Genomic DNA, 16,745 nt, shown 5'->3' on the forward strand with positions numbered 1-16,745 from the left:
ACACTTTGTTGGTCTTTGCTGTTTTTCACTTTGTAGAGAGAAACACACCAGAGAACTTCTGGTATTCCTGCTGACTCTGGCCACTTCTGCTGATTCCTTGGAGTCTTGCTGTTTCTGCTGGATCATGCAGCAGCTACTGATTCCTTTTGCTGTTTGCTGTTTGCTATTTTACAACGAAGAATGGAATTGCTCCAAGGAACTACTTCTAAACAGGTGCACAACCCCTTTTCCCATTAACCTTCTTTCTCCCCTATCAGTGGTCGGTGAGTTAGAAGGGAGGTAGAAGCATTTAAGAACACCAAATAAAATAGGTTTTTGAAAAATCATAGCCTACAGGGACCTATAAACAAAGTTTTGAGTTCTTAAGGAGCATGGTTGGAATTTTCTATTGAACTTAATAGCAGATAAACAAATGCAAAATTTCTAAATGCTAGCTGTATGACTATCTTACATTGTTTTTCAGCCTGGTTTACTGTAGTTTAACTTGTTATAGAAATAGATGAAACTCTAAATAGGTTTCTTTATAAATATTGTGTCATTTGAAATTCATTAATATCTCAAGATATCAAGCTTAGTAACCTAGATGACCAGGTACATTTTTTTTTTCATTTGGTTTGACTTGCAATCAATTGTGTTAATAACAATGGGATCGAACTTCAAGGAAATGAGTATCATTTACAACTAGCATCTTATTAATTGAAATCAAATCAGAGTAATGCATTATTACATTTGGTGCTCTAATATGCATAGTCCCCTGGTTTGATTTTTGGAGCCACAGAAATCCATTGATGTGACAATGTGGTGTGCTGAGAACCCTGCTAGCTATCAGAAAAATGGCACAGTATAAAGCATTCTTCTGAAATCCCATTCAATGAAAGATACTGTTTAAGGCTCCCTGAATGAATTACAGCCTGGTGAGGTATAAAAGCAAGAGAATCATTAGCATAGACAGTAGAGATGCTAGGCTGCAGTGCTTTTATATGCCAATTTAATGTTTGTGATTATGCTGCACAGATTCAGTCCTTCATAAACCCATTTCTATGGTAACAAGGGAATGTTGAAAGCCCTTAGCACACAAGGAAGACTTTAGAAATTTTTGGTTAGTGTAAAGAATACATTATCTTCTTTTAATGCACAAATTTGAGAAATTGAAAATTACTGAATAACACATGAAGTAGAAGATCCGACATCTTATAGATGAGCTTGCTGAAAGCCTCATTTGATAGCTTATTAAATGCAGCTGGTGTACCTAAAAGTAAGACTAGAGGGGAAAGAAAAGAGTTGAGTCTGTAAAATGCTTTAGTCTAAATTAGCCTTCAGCCCTTCGATGATAGAAGGAAAAGCATACAATCTTCCTGCTGGAATTTGCTTTTAGGATCTCTTACAGTTTTTGAATGGGATACTGTGAGATGCAGCACAGATTTCAGGACCACATAAACAAAGAAAAGATAACCCCTGGAAACTTCTAATAATCTGGTCGCCTTGTAAATGCTCTCTTTAGAAATTAACTCTGGGGACTTTGGCATTTATTTTCTCATAACAAGGGTGAATCGATTGTTGAATGGTTGAAAGCACACAATGCATATTGATCTGTCTCTGCATAGCCACTCTCTCCCAGCAGGCACTTGGCTGCTTGCAACATATTTTAAAATAGGATTACTACGTATTAAATTACAATGACCTGGAGCAAAGGTCAACAAAAGTAAAATTGCCTTGGTTCATCATAGCTTGAAGCACTGCCGTGAGTGGTTGTTTTGTTTGGTGGAAGCTGACCTGAGGATATATTTGGATGTCTGTATCAAGGCCTAGAACTGAACAAAGCAAAATTCCTGAAAATCATTCTTATAACTGGAATGTCAACGTGACCAAATTTTCATACCATTAATGACAAAGTTTATGGAGTTTTTATTAAACAATATATTTTAATCAAAGCAGCTGAAAATTTATAAAGCCACTTACAGAGTCCTGACCCAAGAAATTAGACTAATTTTATTCTATGTTGGAATGCAGATGTAGTTTGGAGCCTACATTCTTGAAATGAACAGTGTACATTGTATAACTTATGTGATAAAAGACAACTTTTGGAGGTCAGAGAGAACAAATGAACAGTCTCTCTTGGTTTTATGAGATAATAGGATGACTTTTTTTTATTTACTTTCTGTTTATTTGCTCTAAGGTTGAGAAAGAATATAAGTAATTACCTTAAGAATCATCTAGAGAGGTGAACTGCACACTTTACACTGAGCTCCATGGTCTGGCCTATTTGCTCTGCTTACCTTCACATGGATGCTGGCCAGGCCCCAGAAGCGTCCAGGGTAGACCTCTCCCACCAATACCCTGCCTACAATGTCCCCCTGGGGCACAGCTCGCAGTACTGATCTAGATTCTGTCCCCTGAACTCTACTTGCCTCCTTCCCCAAGGAGTCCTGCTGGCATCAGGAACATCCGTGCAATACTAGGGACAACCAGATGGCTAAGGGGCAGCCTAAAAACACAGCAACAGAAGCCAGAGTTATAGCTCCACCAGAGTCCAGTTATCTTCCTACAGCAAGCCCTCGATATCTCAGTACGACAGAAGTTCAATATTTCAAGCTGTACTATAGAGCAATAGTAAGAAAACTTACATAGTTTTGTTATAAAAACAGATAGATTGATCAATGGAATAGAATCATAGACCCAGAAATAAACCCATACATCTACAGATGCTTCTTTTTTGTTTGTTTGTTTTTGACAAAAAACCAAACCAAACCAAACCAACCAAACAAACAACAAAAATCATATGATGGAAAAAGGAAAGCATCTTTAACAAATGATGCTGTTCTAACTGGATATCTGCAGAAATAAGAATACAAATAGATCCATATTCATCATCTTGCACAAAAATCAAGCCCAAGTGGATCAAAGACCTCAATATAAAACTGAATACACTAAATCTGATACAAGCGAAAGTGGAGAAAAGTCTTTACCTCATTGGTACAGAAGACAGTTTCCTGAACATCTCATGGAACTAAAATCAACAATTAATAAATGGTACCTCATGAAACTTTTGTAAGGCAAAGGACACCTTCAATAGGACAAAACAGCATCGTTCAAAATAATTCAAAATATTCAAAATAAATAATAAAGAACTCAAGAAATTAGACACAAACAAACTAAGTAACCCAATTAAAATGGGCACAGAGCTAAATAGAATTCTCAACAGAGGAATCTCAAATGGCTGAGAAACACTTAAAGACATATTCGGTGTATTTAGTCATCACAGAAATGAAAACCAAAAGGATTATGAGATTCATCTTACACTTCTCAGAATGATTAGGATCAAAACTCAAAGGAGAGCAATGCTAGGAAGCATGTGAATCAAGGGGAACATTCTCCCTCTGCTGGCAGGAGTGCAAACTTATACAACTACTTTGGAAATCAATCTGGTGGTATAACAGAAAATTGGGAATAGTTCTATCTGAAGAACCATCTAGAGCACTCCTGGGCATATATATACCAGGAGCATCTTGGGTAAAAGATGCTTTACTATATCACAAGAACACTTGCTCAGCTATGGTCATAGCAGCTTTATTCATCATATCCACACTCTGAAACCAACCTAGATGTCTCTCAACCAAAAAATGGATAAAGAAAATGTGGTACATTCATGCTATGGAATGCCACCTCGCTGAAATTTGTTGGCAAATTGATGGAACTAGAAAATATCATCCTGAGTGAGGTAACCTGGACCCAGAAAGATAGCATTGTTTATACTTATTCATCAGTGGCTATTAGCCATAAAATATAGGATGATCATGCTACAATCCACAGCCCAAAAGAAGCTAAGGAGCAAGGAGGGCCCAAGGGAATCTCATCAAGAAGGGGAAATAAAATAGACAATGAAGGTAGATGGATGGAGGGACCTATGTGGCAAAGGGGTTAGGAAGGGGAATGTGGGTAGGTAGGAATCAGGTGTGGGGAGAGAGGTGGGAGAGAGAACAGAAATTAGTGGTAGGCATCTCCAGCTCCAAAGAGCTGGAGACCTAGTTTGGGGAGGCTTCAGGGAATCTATGGGGGTGACCCTATCTCAGACTCTGAGCAGCAGGAGATAGGGAGTCTGAAGTAGCCACCTCCTGTAACCAGGCAGGACTTCTAGTGAAGGGAGGGAGACACCCACAGAACTTTGACTCAAATTTTCTCCAGTCTACAAAATGTGCAGTGATAAAGATAGAGGAGAGTTTGAATGATCAAGATGGGGTAGAGTTTGAAGAAATGGCCAACTAATGACTGGCCCAACATGGGATCCATCCCATGGGAGAGAGTCAACCCATTACTCGACGAATGATAATCTGCTATGCTTTTAGACAGGCATCTAGCATAACTAAACCAGTGAGAAACTTTATCCAGCAGCTGATGGAAAAGAGACACAAAGAGACACAGTCACACATTAAGTGGCACCAGGGGAGTTTTGTCAAATCCACAGAAGGACTGAGAGAGCCAGAGGGGTCAAGGATACCCCAAGAAGACCTACAGAGGAAACTAACCTGGGCACATGGGGACTCACAAAGACTGAACCACCAACCAAAGAGAATGCATGTCCTGGAACCAGGCCTCCTAGAAATACGTAGCAAATGAGCAGCTTACTCAATATATGCATTTTCTAACAATTGTAGTGGGGGCTGTCTCTGACTCTGTTGCTTTCCTCTGGACTCCTTTCCCATAGTTGGGCTGCCTTCTCTGGCCTCAGTGGGAGAGGATGCTTTTAATCCTATTGTGACTTGATGTGCATGGTGGGTTGGTACTGATGGGGGCAGCCTCTCTTTCTCTGAGGAGAATAGCAGAGGATAATTGGGGAAGGGTCTGGGAGAGTGGAACTGGGAGTAGAGGAGGGGAAGGGCTGAGATTGGGATGTAATGTAAATAAATAAATAAACAGGAAAAAAGAATCATCTAGAGCTTATTGTTTTTTCTTAATTTGTAGACCATGGTGGCCTTGAACTCACAGAAATCATCCTGCCTCTGCCTCTGGAGTGCTGGCATTAAAAGTGCCTGCCACCACCTTCTGGCTTATAAAGAGCTTTAAAGGGAATATCTTCATAATTAGTATAAGAGAATAAGAAGACACACAGTGTGGGTATATTAGCATTTGACAAAACATGGTTCTCCCAATGTGTGTTTTGTTTCTTCAGATCATTTCACCGTGTATCTCTGTTTGGCCTGAACTTTGCTGTGTAGACCAGACTAGCCTCAGATCCGCCTTTTTCTGCCTTTTCAGTGGTAGGACTAAATTGTTGCATGACTTCACCACACAGCACAATATTTTTGACCGCTGGCAAGAAACGTAAAAAGGCATTGTTTCTGTCTTCCTACCCATTCATTCGTATTCCCTCATTAGATGTAAAAGGCTATCTCTCATCTCAGGATGTTTTCTCTGTTAACCGTTTAGGGGAACATGCTCATTCATCGGTGTAGCAAGCCTTTCTTGGAGAAAGCCAGAGGCCAGCAGTATAAATTCAAAGCTCGTATTCAGAGAATTTGCCACTCTAGATCTAGCCGCCCTGTTTGTCATACCCTCTTATTCCTTGTGATTTCATTATCAGGAAAGAGATGTGTGATTTAGTGTTTCTGAAAACCAGGTACTGAGTAATAAATGTTTCTGTGATTGTTTGGTCTGGAAGGTAAATGGCAAATTTTAAGTTTCTATTAAACATCAAACTCTAGCTTTTATTCTTACTATAGCCTCACACTTAAGCCCACATCTTATTTTTTGCATTTTTTTTCTTTTCACCAAGACTTCTTTATTATTATTATTATTATTATTATTATTATTATTATTATTATTATTATTATTATTATTAATTCAGATTATATCCCGATTGTTTTTCCCCTCACGTATCTTCCCATTCCCTCCTTCCCTCCCTCCCTTTCTCCCTCCCTCTTTCACTGTATTCCTCTCCTCTAGACCTCTGAAAGAAGGGGAACTCCTCTCTGACCACATGACCACAGCCTTTCAGGTCTCAGGGGTCAATTCACAAAGACTTCTTAAATCTCAATAACACTTTGTGCAAAGGGCTTAACCAGCTCCTCGCTTAGTTTTTCCTCTGTTGCTCCATTCTCTTTTCTTTCTCTTTTTCTAATATTTGGTTTTTAGAGACAGAGATTTTCTGTGTAGCCTAGACTAGTCTTGATATCCAGGCCTTCTGTGCTCAGCACTCCCAAGGTCTGAGGTTACAGGTGTGTGCTGCAGCACCTAGTAGCTTCTTTTGACATTGTTGGCTTTTCTGCCAGCACTGCTTGTAATTTTTTCTATGTTATCTAAGTTGTATAGTTTTCCCCCAAACTCTAGGTAATCTTTGAATTCTCTGGAATGGGCACAGTAGGCTTTTCAGCAACCCCCAGTAGTGCATACTTAGGTTGATTTCCTTTAATTTCTTCCAAAGCACATTTCATTTGACTGGTTAGACATTTAATAATACAATCACTTGTTGGATTCCCTTAACTGGAATGCAAACTTCTTGTAGTTAGGTGACTCGTGTTTTGATATTTCTTTTGCATCCTGAACATTACTGGACATAAGTGCTAATGAGAGACCAGACATAGTCCATTTTGTAATCAGGAGCCATTTTGATAATTCCAGTTCAGTTATGTTTCTGTTTACTGTACAACTTAAGTTTCTTTTTCTCAGAATTGGGCTGCACCTCACTCCATGAACACAGAATGGCTAGGTAACAGATGTTCCCAGAAGATTTTCTTTACTGCCTATTGTCACTTGTGTAGCCATGCTTGCTTGCAAAACCCCCCACCTTATAAGAAGAACTTGAGAAACTGACTCAGGACTGCTCACTTAAACCTGACTTAGGGTGAGAGAACTGCCAGACAGGCTCTGGTGAGCACAGAATAAAGCTTGCTTTGATTTGACCATAATTTATGGTCAGTGGTCTTTTTGTGGGATCAACATTAACTAAGCACTACTTGAATAACTAAAACAGAAGCATAACTTTAGAGATGAAGGCCCTCTCCACAGTGTCATCTATGTGAAGATCAAAACGTTCACCAGCACTGAGGTTGCCTCAGCTATAATTTATGACCCTTCAACAAAGATGGAAAAGTGAGAGGCCAAACCTATTTCTTTACATTTATGAAAATTTAAACTTCAACATTTTATTTTGACCTCAGAATTTTAACATTTTTTATTCATTGGACCCTTATGATAATTTATTTTTAAATAGATGTCATCTATCTTCTGGAAAGAGAAGAAAAACTGTGAGCTGAGAACTTGGGATGGGAAATGGTTCCATAAGCAAAGTGCCTGGCATACAAGCCTGAGTTTGACTTTGGATTCTAGAGTCCATGTAAAAAATTGAGTGTGGAGATTCGCAACTGTAACCAGAGCACTGAGGAGATGCAGACAAGATGGTCTCTGGAGGTCGTTGATCAGTTGATTGTACACAGTGGGGAGCGGCAAGTTGAGCAAGGAACTCTATTTCCAAAAGGAAGATAGAGAGCAGTAGAAGAGAAAGCAAGTGTTGACCCATGGCATCTACATACATGGTCATATATATGTGCTCATATGTGTGGTTGGGTGAAAGAATCAGAGCTTAAGAGTGGGCATTTTTATAAATAATCTTATATTTTACACACACACACACACACACACACACACACACACACACACACACACACGTCAGGTGACTCGCTACTGCCTGTAACTCTGTTTCTAAGAGACCAGACACCCCTTTTAGGCCTCTAAGGGCACTGCACTCACTGCACATAATGTAAAAATAAAAATAAAATAATTTATGCAATAGCTTTGGTTTGTTCCTGTTATGGGGCAAGCCAACTCAGTTCTAGTGGTCATAGGTTAATATTTGAATATAAAATATTAATATAATATTTAGAAAACCTAGCAGTTCATTCATCATACAAACTAACCTCATATAGTGAATCCCAAGCAATCTATTGGAACAAGAAATGACAGGGACACTTAGGAGAAATGTCATCATACAAGGAGGGTCACTGCTCAATCAAGGTGATCAAGGGCAATAATTTAAAATATAAGACATAATTCCAAGGGCTTAGAAACAATTGCTGAAATAGTACCACTCAGTTACTTTTGAGCAGACTTAATATTACTTAAAAATGTAAAGATTGTAGACCCCTGTTTGGTGTATAATCTAATACGTAAACAAACATACAACATAATGAAGTCTTATTGGTGAATGAATGAAATTGTGAAGTTCCAGAAAACCCCCGAAAGGAGGGACTTTCTCTGCTACTCCAATTCCCCTTTGAAATGCTTCAGTTTCTTTCCTTGGGAGGACTCTGCCATGATTTTCTATCTAAACCTTACTCACACAGAGAAGAGTCCTCTCCAAGAAATCCTTCATGTTAATATGCGGAGAAAAGGTTTCCCATGTAAGCCAGGAGTCTAGCACTCACTAGTGTGCTTACGGCATGTTTCTCTGTTGCCTCATCTGCTTCAGTGGGAGAGCATCTTTTTTATCCTCCTCCTTCCTCCTTTTCTGTCTTCATTTCTGCCTCATTCTCCCTTGGTTCTTTTACCTACCGTCCCAGTGAAGAGACATGCTTCCATTTGAAAGGCTGAGTGTAGTTATGGCAAGAGGCAGAGTTCTTGAAAGGTTGGGTTACAGGGAGATTTAGATTTAAATCAGTTTTTCTTGTGATCTATAAATTGCTTGATTGGAGGACACTTCTCTTCTTTCAGGTCTCTCTTTTTTTAAAGTTTTGTATTTTAAGTGTTTTAAAAATGAACTTTGACAATATGCGAAACCTGTTGGACATCTATCAGTTCTACTGCTGATCTTTACTTTCTATCTTGTTTTTTATTCATTTGCAATTGGGCCATGAAAACACATATGGAGATTCTCAGTGATGCTCCTGGCTGATCTGTGTGGTCTTCCTTAGATGAGAAAGGAAAGCATTCAGTGTAGCAAGGGGTTTGTTTTTATCTTTAGTAGTCACATGATCCTTTTTAAAAGTATGCTGTGATTTCTCTTTTCCTTTCCCTTTTTCTTTTATTTCTTTGTTTTTCCTTTTGACATATTATCCATTTTTTTTTAGCTAAAATACAATTCATAAACTTCGGTGTATTGGCTTGTGAGTAGACATATGTATAAAAACACAACTCAGTTTCAGAACAACAGCAATGAACAATGTGAATGCTCATAATAAATAATTTAACTAAGAAAAAACATTTTTCTTATACTGGTGATGAGATTGTACCTGATGAACCACTGTATTTTGAAAGCACTATTAATTTGTAAACATTTGTAATATGTCTAACCTACTAAACAATATAGCACAGTAGAAGAGTACATCAACTGTTTACCCTACTGGCCGTGTGGCTGACTGGTAGCTGTGGCTTGCTCCTGTTTCACAGAATCACAGAACAGTAGCATAGTACACATCTATATCCCAGAAATAATTATCCACTAATGTCAACACAAGAAATAGTAAATGGAATCATCGCATGTTGAGAACTGTTTGTGTATTTCCCTAAATCACAAGACAATGAACTGAAACTGTAGTCACGCACCATATAAAATGTTTCAGGCAATTACGGACTGGCTTAGTTGCAGTGGTCCCAGAATGCAGCTGAAAATGATTATTTCCCATAACACTGCAGTGGTCATAGTGGCATTGCACAACATTGTTCTCATACAGTTGCAGTGATGGTGATATAAACACACCCGCCATACCTCGAATCCTAGGAACTATAGAATGTGTATTTACTTATAGTGCATAATGTGTGGTGGTGATAATAAAAGAGCTTTACTAGTTTATGTATGTGTACTACACTTTATGGTATTCTAAGATTTTACTTCTGCTTTTAAAATCTTTTTCTGCAAGCTCCATGGATCTTGGAAGAGAACCTACAACCGCCACTTTAGTAAGCCAGCATAATTCCTAACTACATTGTCAATACTTATCCTTATACCCACACATGCATGTGGTTTTCACCCTTCATCAAAGAAACATCCTTTTGAAACAAATGGAGACAATTACAGAAGTCCACGACCAAACAGAATGCAGAAGTCTGGAGCCTAGTGCCATGAATACTTGCTTGTCCAACTCTTACTACTAATGCTCAGCAATCAGTGCACAAGAGGGACCAGGAGTTTGTTGTGAGATTGTGTCTGCTAGAAACATCAGAGAGGCCTCATGCATGAAGTTTCATTAACATAGCTGCCTAAAGGACACCTGAACAAGAATGAAGATACCAATGGACTTGTTTAGTGGAAATGGGGAAGCTTGTGGTGCCTCAGCCAAGGACACAGAGCTTTGAGCAACTTGGACATGCTGGAAAAAAATGATCTTCTCCAGGAAGAGCCTATCAATTGGTATCTATTAACAAGTGTCTATATGGGCTGAGCAGGTTGTACTTACATATTTAAGAAAAAGTTTTAAAAGGGGGGAGGGCATGAGTTTGAAAGAGAGCAAGGACTAGTGTGTGGGAAGGGTTGGAAGAGGAAAGGAAAGAGGGGAAGTGTAATTCTACCATAATATCAAATAATCTTATAATAATTAAAAACAATATCCCAAATAAAACAAGTTATATACTATCAAAACCATGCTTTATTTTAGAACAGAATGCCACCTTGTATTTACAGTATGTCTGGACCATACTCAAAGGCCATGTTGAACGATTAGCCATGCCATGATGGTACAACTCTAAGATATTGGCACAAAACTTATGTTTTGTTACATTTCACAGGATATATTCTCATCAAAGCTATCGAAATCTGACTCTGCTCAAGCATATCTTATAATGTCATCAAATTTTATCTAATTCAACTGGTTCAACATGACATTTAATTCCAACGTTTTCCCTACTGGTGATTTATATTTCTGATAATGTGTAATATTAATTCTAATTTTCCTAAACTAAATCTAGTTTTGTTTCATACCCATATTTCCTTTTTACTAGCTTCTTTTGTCTAGCTTCTGTTCCCTTACTGAAATGTGAAAAAAGAAAAACCATTCAATTTAACATAAACTAAAAGTTTATCTTTACTTCACACCATTACTGATGGTAAATGAGCCAGATTCATTCTTAGACATTTAATCACTTCCTTGGGGAGCTATATTTCTCTTTTCTTTTGTTTGTAGACCCCAACATAGCTTCTATTCTACATTGTTATGTTGTACAGAAGAAACTTTAAATTAAGTATTATTTGAAACAAAAATCTGTTTCTGAAATAAAATGCTTTAAACTGCATTGTTTAATATTTTAAATGCCTGTAGTTTTCTCTTATGATGAATTAGTTACTTTAATTTTTACTTGTTTGTGTCTGCCTGCTTTTCTTCTTTCCTTCCTTGCTTCCTTCTTTCCTTCATTTATTTCTTTTCTCTCTTTTTTTTTTTTTTTGGTGTTTTTCTTTGTTTTTGTTTGTTTGTTTTGTTTGTCTGTTTTCTCTGTGTGTAGCCCTGGCTCTTCTGGAACTTGCTGTATAGGCCAGGCTGGCCTCAAGCACAGAGACTTTCTTTCCCCTGACTCCCAAGGGCTGGGAATACCACTGTGCTCCACCTTACTTGGTGTTTGCACCACACCTAGCAATTGTGCATTTTTTTCGGTGTTTACTTACTTGTTTTACACTTGGCCTCTTCAAAATTGACAAAAAGACTATGTTAAGAAGCTATGGAAAGGGTTAGCATAGTTTGTTGCTGTTATCCAGCCTTAGGCAATATATACAATAACAGTTCTCCTCGGGAAATTTTATATCAGTTTTTTTTTAATTTTTAAATTTAATTTTTTTTTTTTACTTTACATCCCATTTGTAGTCCTCTCCCTAGTCACCTCCCAATCCCATCCTTCCTCTCTCATTCCCCTTCCCCCATCCCCTAGTCATCAGAACTGGGAGCCCTCCTTCCCTAACATCTGACCTCAGCCTACCAAGTCTCATCTGGAATGCCTGTGTCCTCTTCCTCTGTGGCCTGACAAAGCCCCCTAGCTAGGGGGAAATGATCAACGTGTGGGGCCAGAGGCAATGTCAGAAGTAGTTCATACTCCCTGTATTATGGGACCCACAAGGAGACTGTGCTGTCTATCTACTACATCTGAGCAGAGTCTATGTCCACACCATGCGTGGTCCTCGGTTGGTGCATCAGTCTCCGCAGCACCTTCGTCTTCTACCTGGATCGGTTGCCTCCATTGGTCACCATGTGAAGCTCCTGAGCCCTCCAGGTCCCTCTATTCCCCAACTCTTTCATAAGACTCCCTGTGCTCCACCCTTGAGTTTGGCTATGAGCCTCAGCATCTGTTTAGATCTCCTGCTGGGTGGAGTCTTTCAGGGGCCTCTATGATAGGCTTCTGTCCTGTTCCTTTTCTTCAACTGCTTCTGATGTCTATTCTATTTGTCCTTCTAAATAAGAAGTAAGCATTCTCCTTAGGGTCTTCCTTGTTATTTAGTTTCTTTTTTTTATTATTAATATATTCTTATTACATCTCAATGGTTATCCCATCCCTTGTATCCTCCCATTCCTCCCTCCCTCCCATTCTCTCCTTACTCCCCTCCCCTATGTCTGTGACTGAAGGGGACCTCCTCCCCCTGTATATGCTCATAGGGTATCAAGTCTCTTCTTGGTAGCCTGCTATCCTTCCTCTGAGTGCCACCAGGTCTCCCCCTCCAGGGGACATGGTCAAATATGAGGCACCAGAGTACGTGTGAAAGTCATACCCCACTCTCCACTCAACTGTGGAGAATGTCCTGTCCATTGGCTAGATCTGGGTAGGGGTTTGAAATTTACGGCCTGTATTGTCCTTGGCTGGTGCCATAGTTTGAGCAGGACCCCTGGACACAAATTCTTCAGGTATGTGCATTGTGGTCTACTACATTTGCTTTCGGTGAATGCAAAGGCCTGCACTTTTGGGATACTAAAACTTTCACAATAATGTTTCTTTATAAACCTTCCACATATTCATATAAATTTGTTTTTAGCTATTGACCTTATGACATGATTTTCTTCTTTAAGCCATTTTATTTATCTCTTTTTTTATATTATTTATTTTCAAAATACCTATGGGCCATACTTAATGCAAAGACATTATCAGCCTTAAAATTTTAGTTGCACCTCATATCCACCCTCCTTGTTTTAGAAAACCATTTAAAGTAATTTTGCCTAAAGCAAGTACTTCTTTATTGTTTTCTAATTGATACTACATTTCTTGAGCTTGTACAGAGTTTGGTGAATTCTTTGTATCCATGTTTATTTAAGAATTAGTAATTAGAAGTCTACCATTATGACAATTGAAAGTTTAAAAAATGCAACATAAAATATGGCCTGATAATGAATGATCAACAAATACCATGCTTTAACTCTCCCACCTTTACTATTGCAGTTGTGTTGATGGGCATTGGCTTGTTATGTTCATAAAAGCAATTACTACCAGAACCTTCCACCTCTTCTCTTAGACTTGTATGAAAATGTGAATAACCGCACAATTTAAGCTTAAAATACTTTGATGTGAATTTCCTATCCCCAAAAAACCTCTGATGGAAGAGGAACTAGTTGGAATTAGATAAAAATAAATAATGGAAATTGTTGCTATAGTTTTGATGTGTAAATATAATTACATATTTATTTGCTTACTATATGTTTTATTACCATGGGCATGGCACATTCTTTTAACTCAATTTAAGAAACAGCTTTTTCTTCAATCATTTTAGATTATTGCAGTCTTGAATAATAAAACAATCATCAGACCAAAGTATTTCCCACAATTTCTTAAGTTTTTTGATACATATAGGTCAATACATATCTTTGCTATGCCCAATGCTTGGAAATAATATAATAGAACATCTAAAAATCTAGCCAACACTCTCGGAGCTTCCTTACCTTTGTAGATAATTCCTTTTCTATCTTTAATAACTCATTGGCTAGTTTTGAAATTGTATTTTAATTACATTTATCCTGTTTCCTCTGGCCAAACCTTTTTATAGCTCTTCCTTTCTCTCCTACTTGTTATTGGATGGAAGAAATGAGATGCTTTGAGCATGTCCTTCTGTGCGACAATGGCACTTTCCCAGGTCTTCTATCGTTAGTTCCCTAACCTAGCCAGACCTGGCTGTATTAGATTATGTAACTCAATATTTTAATTTATAATCTAGTCAGTAGCTTGAAAGCTCTCCCTAGACTGACCTTTCTGTGGTTTATCCTCTGGGGAAAATTTCAGGCAATATTACTTAAAAATAGATTGCAATAGTCTTGTGAGCATGCCCATGACCCCCCCCCCCGTCATGTCATATCTTTATTGACCTACTTTTTCTGAGATAACCTCAGTTTTGTTGAGTAAACTTCACTGGTAGAGGCTCATCTGGGTTCATAGAATATGATCATGATTATCTCATGAGGGTTAAAGGATCCTGTAAAAGTATAATGCGTTATATATACAAATTAATGATTATAAATGGGATATAACACTGATATTTATCAAATTTTAATACACTAGCAATATATTGGCTATTTCTAAAATTTAAGATTTAATACATTTTAAATGAATAATCATTTTCATGGTTCAAAAATATAAAAGCTGTAAATTGTAGGCTGTAGCAATTTTCCCTAAAGCACCGTTTCCCAACCACCTGACTCTCCTCCACAGAGGAAACCAAAGCTAAACCTTTGTTAAAATATTTACACAACTATTACACATACACAGAAAAATTTTAATGTACATGCCTTTTATAATTTTAAATAAATAGCATAATAGTATAGTAACAAATATGGAAAGTTTATCTCAAATTAGTTCATAAAAATCTTACTTATTCAGCCTGGAGATGCAGTTACCACAAATGATTTAATTGGGCTTAATCTCCAGTACCATAAGAAAAAGGGAAAACTCTGATTATGTCTTTCTTATAGCATGGTATGTATATCTACTATAGTTTCTTAGGCCTTTCTCCTATGAATGAATATTTACATAGTTCCACAGTTCAAATTAATGTAAACTGTGCTACACTGAGACTTTATCCTTCATTTGTTGATATGCACCTTGCTGAGCATGTATGATTTGTGTATATCAGGCTTGAAGTCAGTGATGACCAAATGCACAATGTTCATTTTGGTGTAGTTATTTGTTGCCTTGTCTTATAATTTAGTGCAGTTTTTCTTCTGCTAAGTCAAATTTACAAGCATTCCTAATTAAAATAGTATTTTGAACCGGTTTTTATGGCACATGTCTAGAAGGAGCAAGAAGTTTCCCTTGAGTTTGTGGTTAGACATATAAAGAGTATGGGACCGTACAGTGTTACAGAGAGAGAACTTGTCTCTACAACAAAAAACTAACAAACCAACAAAACAGGCAAACAAAAAACACATTAAATTTTTTTATTGCAGACACGAAGGTGTGTTATTTTGATGAGTTCTATTTTGAAGAGTAAAATGAAATATAGCTAATTTACTTATTAAAAAGAGGAGATATATTATTATTATTATTATTATTATTATTATTATTATATATTATTATTATTATATTTGCAGGTCTCATATAACCTGAGCTGGAACTTGTCATATAGCTGAGAAAACCTTGAATTTCTAATCTTACTTTACCAAATACTGAGATTACAGGTATGCACCACCACGCTCTACTTTTCTTTTTAGTTCTAATTCTAATTTTAGTTGTTAGGAATCCTGATAAAGCGAAGTTTGGTTTCTGCTGTTTCCAAGGCTAAGTATTGACTATGGGAAAGAGAAGTAGGCGTGCACTTTGGCCTGACTTCACAATAAATACTGGCATAAATCTCCATCTCTCTATAGTGACATCTTCCCCTTCCTTATCTGTTATGGCACATGCCTTTGTCTTGTCAGTTTTACTTGACTGGAAATCACACGTCCCATAGCTCTAATAAGATGCTGGGAAACAGTTAAGCATCTCTTACAGAAGATATGCAAACTAAATAAAAGGCTTTGACCAGAATTCAGCATGAAAGTGCTTGGCGGGAGGAGTACAGATCTTTGCTCTGTAGGGAGTTGGGTCTACAGTGACTTCTGACAAGCTCATGTTTCCGTCTATTTAAAATTTAACAACAATTCAATAAAGAAGGCTCCAGAATAAAATTGTGAGTGTGAACCCTGTGCTTTGCATGAATTTCCAGGCTGGCTCAGCTAAACAATGGGCTTGTGGTCCTATGCTCGCCAAATGAGTTCAGCATTTATCTTCCCATGACACGCCCAGACAGGCTCCACTAGGGGCATTCTGCAGCTGTGTGGCTTTTTAAACGCGAGAATGGAATATCTCCTCTGCAGTCAACTTTGCATTATACTCTTCTTAATTTTCTTTTTCTTTCTCCATCTCATTCCTCTCTTTGTGATACTTAATAGATGTTCTCCAGCTTCTTATATTACTCAGTGACAGACACTTTTATATATGACAATTGCAGAGAGACTTTGAACTAAGAGATGGCCTTAAATTCAAGATGATACTGTATTGATATACTTAGCTAAACCTTGCCTAAAAATTTAATAAGGGAACCACGTTGATGTCTGTGATGTCTGCTACACCCGAAACCATGTGGTCATTCATGATCCATGCTGCCATAGAGTGCTGTGGGCAGGGAAGCTTCTTTTGTTGTGGTGTCTATGATTGCATGCTCATAAGTGAGAACAAGAAACACTGATGGCTTCTGTAACAACTTCTCACTCCATACAAAACCAAACCAAGCCACCACCACAACAAAACTCAGACCAGACAGGAAGCTATTAAAGGGACTCATTAAGAATTCGGATAAAGATGCTGGAGTGTGGCTCTTC

Source organism: Acomys russatus, chromosome 12, assembly GCF_903995435.1.
Source record: "Acomys russatus chromosome 12, mAcoRus1.1, whole genome shotgun sequence".
In the NCBI taxonomy this organism is placed as follows: Eukaryota; Metazoa; Chordata; class Mammalia; order Rodentia; family Muridae; genus Acomys; species Acomys russatus.